The 6246-nt window shown below is 39.7% G+C and overlaps 2 non-coding genes across 2 annotated transcripts; both read left to right on the forward strand.

The window, feature by feature from the left end:
* The first annotated feature begins 569 nt into the window (after nt 1-569).
* Nucleotides 570-641, forward strand: trnah-gug (transfer RNA histidin (anticodon GUG)). The gene has a single exon. It is a non-coding gene; the product is annotated as a tRNA-His (tRNA).
* A 919-nt stretch (nt 642-1560) lies between these two features.
* trnah-gug (transfer RNA histidin (anticodon GUG)) lies at nt 1561-1632 on the forward strand. Its single transcript has one exon. It is a non-coding gene; the product is annotated as a tRNA-His (tRNA).
* The last annotated feature ends 4614 nt before the right edge of the window (nt 1633-6246 follow it).

Genomic DNA, 6246 nt, shown 5'->3' on the forward strand with positions numbered 1-6246 from the left:
CCAGGTGCCTCACCTGTCCTGTCCTATGGTGTCTTGAAATATTGAATTGTAAGAGTTACTACATAGTGTTACTCCCAAATAAATGAGAATATAATCAAAAATAATCAAGTGGAACATGTATTAAATGCTGAAAATGTTACATTTCTGGACCAATGTCTGGTGATTCTCAAAATTTGTGTCTGGGGGCCTCTTGGCGGCCCGCCAAGGTACTGCAGGTGGACGGCAAGCCGTCCTTTACAATATAAACAGAGAAAAACTTTATTTTTAATAGTTTAATTTAGTTTGATTGATATAAAATAACAAAGAGTGACAAATGATTAAAAAAAAAAATACTTGTCATTCTTTATTTACTGACGCATTCTTGACCCTGAAGTTGTCTTATTACCTTGTCAATGCGAGAGAAGGAAATACTTAAGCGGCGCAGCAGGTGTCAGATGATGGAAGTAAAACTATTAACAGAGAATGAACCTCAACCAACAAATCATCATGGGATTTAAATCAACAACCACGCACAAGATTAAGCTGTGAACACTGCGGTGGCGTTTGATCAGCACCCTTGCTGGTAGCACGCCGTGATCGTATAGTGGTTAGTACTCTGCGTTGTGGCCGCAGCAACCCCGGTTCGAATCCGGGTCACGGCACTCCTTTTAAAGCAAAGATCACTGTTAATCAGTAACGGCATTCATCGGAGCAATAATATCCATTCAACAAAGCACAGCTGAAATAATCTTCTCAGTTTGTTTACCTGACTCATTTGATTGCCCTGTTGTTCTAGAAATAAACCATTTCACACACCAGGGAACTTTCCCAACAGCTTACATGGCCTGTGTAAAGATCCTTTTAGACTATAATATGGACTTCCCAGAGTTTCTGCTCACTTTAGTGCACTTTGTATCTTAGATCTATATCTATATCTGTCAATTACACATTCTCTTTATTGGTTAGAACCAAAGAAACAATAACTGATTAGTGCCTGGAAATGCTGATCCAGGAGTCACTATAAACAGAGAACATAAAACATTTGAATTATCCATTAAAGCTAAATATACTGTACGGAAACTCAAACTCTATATAAAACTGCTGTAATATAAACTAGTGACCACTAGATGTTGTAGTTGAACCAGTACATAAAACCAAGGAGCACACGCTTTACAAACTGCAATCCTTTCAAGAAGTTTCGCCATGAATGAAAAAGACTATGGACAAAAAGTTCTTAGGTTTGATTTATAAATCAGCAGGCTCTGACATTCAATTATTTACCAATCAGAGACATGTACAGTCAACACCCAGTACCTACTGCAGAGGTAAGGTGGGAACCTTTTTGCCCAGATCCCCAGGGGAATAAAAACCCCTGGTCGGCTCCACATCACCTGTGGAGCTCATTGCAAATTTGTAACAACTTACAAATGTCTATTATATTGGTAATTGATGAAGGAGTGATTGGTTTGCTTTATATTCTGCTTGTATTCCCATACGATTTTTTTTTTCATGTCGCAAACTACTTGCTTGGAAACCGTATATCTGGCATTCTTTCTCGTTAGTATGTGTACCTGGCGCCTCGCCGTGATCGTATAGTGGTTAGTACTCTGCGTTGTGGCCGCAGCAACCCCGGTTCGAATCCGGGTCACGGCATTTTATCAAGAAAGCCTTTACAAAAGAATGATTAAGAAAGGATGTGTCAAATCAACAAAAAACAAACAGATGCTTTACTTAACAACGGAAACTGTTACCTGTTAGTTCTGAGGTGTCTGTAAAGTGGTTTTTGCTTAGGGAAACTCACCACAGACTCTATTGTAATTTATTACAGAGTCATGTATTGCTCTGGAGAGTCATTCTTTATAATGATTATGACATTTGCTACCTTAAGGGGAACCTATTATGCTCATTTTTGACTATACATTTTTTATTTTTTGACTATAGTGGAATAGCTGTGCATAACTTACAGCTCAGTATAATTGTTATTTATCTTATACTGACCTCGGAGCATGTCATCCTCTGTATGTAGCTGAAGGCTGTTCTAGGTCTGCTCCTTTTAAACTAACATTTTTGTGATTGGCTTCTCAAACACAAGGTTTGGACAGCAGGTAGGTGGGACTTCTGTCAGAGAGTCAATTGCTTGTACAGTCAGTCATTAGCAGCAATAACTTGAAGCAGTTGCTTTCTACATGACTTTATCAGTCTCACATCTTTTTGGAGGAATTTTGCCCAATCAGGTTGAGGTCTGGACTTTGGGTCATTGCAGTGCCTTGAGTTTTTTTCTTTTTCAGCTATTCTGTTGGAGATGTTTGCTGTGCTTCGGATCATTGTCCTGTTGCATTACCCAATTTACAAAAAAGCTTTAGCTGTCAGTCAGATGGGCTCACAATTGTCTCTAGAAGAGGAGTTCATGGTAGATTCAATGACTGCAAGGTGTCCAGGTCATGTGGCTGCAAAACAAGCCCAAATCATCACACCTCCACCACCGTGCTTGACAGTTAGTAGATGTTTGTGCTGATATGCTTTATGGCCAAACATCTCCACTTTGGTCTCGTCTGTCTAAAGGGCATTATTCCAGAAATCTTGTGCTTTGTTCAGATGCACCTTTGCAAAATTGTGCTGTTCTTATCAGAGAGAAGAGGCTTTGGCTGCCAAACTGTCCAAACAAACCATACTTATTCATTCTTTTCCTAACTGTACTGTCATGAACTTTAACATTTAACCTGCTCACTGAGGCCTGCAAAGTCTGAGATGTAGCTTTAGGGTTTTTTTTTTTTTTGCTGTTTCTCTGAGCATTGCACAGTCTGACTTTGGGATGAATTTGCTGGGAGATTCAGTCCTGGGAAGAAGCTGTTTTGAATGTTTTCCACTTGTGAACAGTATTTCTCACTGTACAATGATGGACTTCAAATGGTTTGGAAATGACCTTATAACCCTTCCCAAATTAATGGCCAGCAATAGTTGCTTCTCTTAGAGCGTTGCTGATGTCTTTCCTGCTTGGCATTGTATTAATACACACCTGAATGCTCCAGACCAGCAAACTGCCAAAACTTCTGCTTTAATAGAGGTGCTCACCCTTTTTTTTTTTTAATGCCGGACATCCTAAAGTAGAATTTGTTACAATATTACTAAAAGTTACAACAAAAAATGTTAACGATGTTCTAAACACTTGCTACAAACACTAACATTTCAAGTACACACATCCATTCATTGATGGGTTGCTGGTTACTGTTTTGTGTGCCTGAGGGCAGGCTTTTCCTCCCTCTCCCTCCCTCTCCAAGCAGCAGCCATATTGGAATGCTGGATGTGAAGAGGGGAAGCAGGAACAGGCGACGAGAGGGAGCGAGAAGGGGGAAACAGGCAGGAGCGAAAAACCACTATCTGAAAGTACTCCCAGCTCTACTAGTAAAATTAACGGATTATTTGCTGACTGTTCGCAGCTTTTCTCGCCGGTAAAGTCGACACAAACCTCTCGGACGTCACCTGGAACAAGTCAGCGTGAGTGATGTTGTGTTTTAGGGGATTATTTCAACAGCTAAAAGATATTTACCGGGAGATGCAGTTGGTTTACCGTTCAGTCCTGGCTGGTGCTAGCTCTTTCCTTTCCCCCCTCAAATATTTGGACTAATTTACTCACTTATTATTTGGGAAATGCCGGATAAGTTAGCTTAGCTTTACGGCACCGCAACTAGGACGTAGTTTACCTTTCGGTAAGTTGGAGAATAAGGTGACCTACTGCCACCAAACTCGTCGCCACAGTCACATGGAGTGAATGTGAAGTCTAATTTACGGTAAACAGTTGAACCGGATTAACCTACATTTATTTAGCTCCAGCATCTGCTTCAAGGATTTGTTTGTTCTCACTCTCACGGATTCAAGGCTCGTGCTTTACCTTGAGATGTGTATATATATATATATATATATTTTTTTTTTTTTTTTTAACTTAAGTGAACTCTCATACTTTCCACCTTAAAGGTCCGTGTTTCATTTCCTCCTTTTAATTGTAAAGACATTCACAAGACTAATTGGCCCAGTTTTTTTTTTTTAATGTTTATTGGCCACATGAGCGTTATTTTATAAGATAAATGATCTGATGCGACATGCCTGCACTCCCTCTTTTTTTTAATGTTAACCAATAAACTAATGTAGTAGATCAAGGGCAGAAGGCCAAGAGCTATGAGGGAATATACAGCCATTCATTGATTACTTCACTCAGTGACATTTTTTATAAACAGTTTCAGGCTTTTCCTTCAAACTAAGCCCCAAATAGTGTCTGTTTTGAGGTACAGTTCATTCATATTTCCTTGCACTTTAAAGCCATCTCCAGTGCAGAGCATTGATGTAAAAACCAATTTTGCCCCTATATCATAAGCAAAATTAAAATAAGCAGTCAGTAAAAAGTTTGACAAACTCTCAAATGCAAGAGAATCACCTCAAAAACAGCATAATCTGTTCTTTGTGGTCCCAAGTGTGAAAAGAGCTACAGTGCTGAGCTTGCCAATCCTTCATATTCCAGATGCAAGAAAATGCTAATGAACTGAAGTATCCTTAGGCCATTCAGGCTCTAAACCAACAGTATACTAATAAGAGTGCAGTCCTGCATATTAATATTTCTAAATCTGAAGCTCTGGTTTGTGTACTAATATGATCCAGGGCTCTAAATTGCTGTTACATTACAAATACTGTTAGTTTACTTCTTAATTATTGAACATTTTGATTCTTTAAACTCATTTTTGTTCTCTTACTGGCAAAATTACTTATTTACATTGTGCATTCCTGGTATGTGAATAATAGCTCTTCTGATGAGATAAAAGTCGTTGCTGGGACGACATCCTGCAGGCGCCACCTCCTGCGCTGCAACAGGATAGTTTTAAAGCTTTGTCAAATGCATGTTTAGTTCAAAACAACATATGCTATTTGCTGTAAAATAAATCTCCCTCAGGTTTGATTGTGGATGAGATGTCTTTGCCAAGTAGCTTATCCACCCACTGGGCTTGCATTCACTTCAACTCCAGCTGCATTCATTCAGCTTCCTTACCGTGACCTAAGTGCTTAACCACTTGAATGACGGGCTTAAGCTGCAAATCGGTATCTACCACAATCAGTTTTTGTGGATATTTGGCCAACTGATAACACACGAGTGGGTCAGATGTGAAATCTGTCTGATTTGATTACATTAAAATTCTTTCCAGTCATGCTTGTTTGAGCCATGCGGTGATAGTCTAGCTGCTGACTACTAATTTGGCACCGTAAGACCAAAATGTAATCCATTATCTCAAGAAGAAACATGTCATTACTCTCAGTAATGCAAAACAAGTGGAAAACAACGCTGTTTTTCTTAAAATTTCTGACATACTGAACTTCCTTTGGCTCTGGGAAATTCCTTGATTATGGCGCTCTAGATAGGCTTTCAGCATTTATACTTCTGACTACTCTTGAAATGCTACTGCAGCTGATTTTTGTGATAGTCAGCACAGAAATGAATGAAAGCACTTCACAAAGTCCAATAAATAGCTACACCTTTTCTGGCTCGGCCCTTCTACAGCCTGGTCTACAGCAGGCTAATACAGGCGTGGCAGTGGTGTGTGTGTGCGTGTGTGTGTGTTTCTGTGTGTGTAAATTGCAGAGCAGTGCAGGAGGCCTGTATTTATAGAAACACTTGACTACACTCAGATCTTACAGCAGCAGTGTGCTACATTGCAGAGAGCTCCACTGTCTTTTCCTTTCCTGCAAGTTTGTGCTGTCTTTGGGGCCATTTATTGAGTTTTTTAAAAATGTTCTGGGTGTCTTCTTTGTGTTGCACTAAAGTTAATTTTATTCTAAACAGGCAGAACATATAGATGGGGAGAAAACTGCAGACAAGACGGTAACAAAGCCAGCAGTCTCGTGTCTTTTAAATTGCTGCATGTGGTGTGACTCATAATGACTCCGGCTGGTGATAGCAGTCATTGCAGATGCACATTGCGCGTGTTGAGCTATGCAGAGGTCCTGAATGAGAGTGTGTGTCACAAGGAATCAATAATACTTTAATGAAGTAATGTCTGAGAGAAAGAGGGGAAAACTGCGCTTGTTTCTTTGCAGTTTCACTCTTTTTTTTTTTTTTTTTTTTTTTTTTTGAATAAGGTTTGCTGTTTTCCTAGCAAACAGGGTGGCCCTTTTTTTTTTTCCCCCTCCCAATGATTGGCTGCTTTGTACCTGCTGTACAAATATATGCAGCTGTGGCAGGTTTAAGCTCTTTTCCACACATCCTGCCCAAATCTACCATTCCCA

The sequence above is a fragment of the Archocentrus centrarchus genome, chromosome 11, assembly GCF_007364275.1.
Source record: "Archocentrus centrarchus isolate MPI-CPG fArcCen1 chromosome 11, fArcCen1, whole genome shotgun sequence".
Classification (NCBI taxonomy): Eukaryota; Metazoa; Chordata; class Actinopteri; order Cichliformes; family Cichlidae; genus Archocentrus; species Archocentrus centrarchus.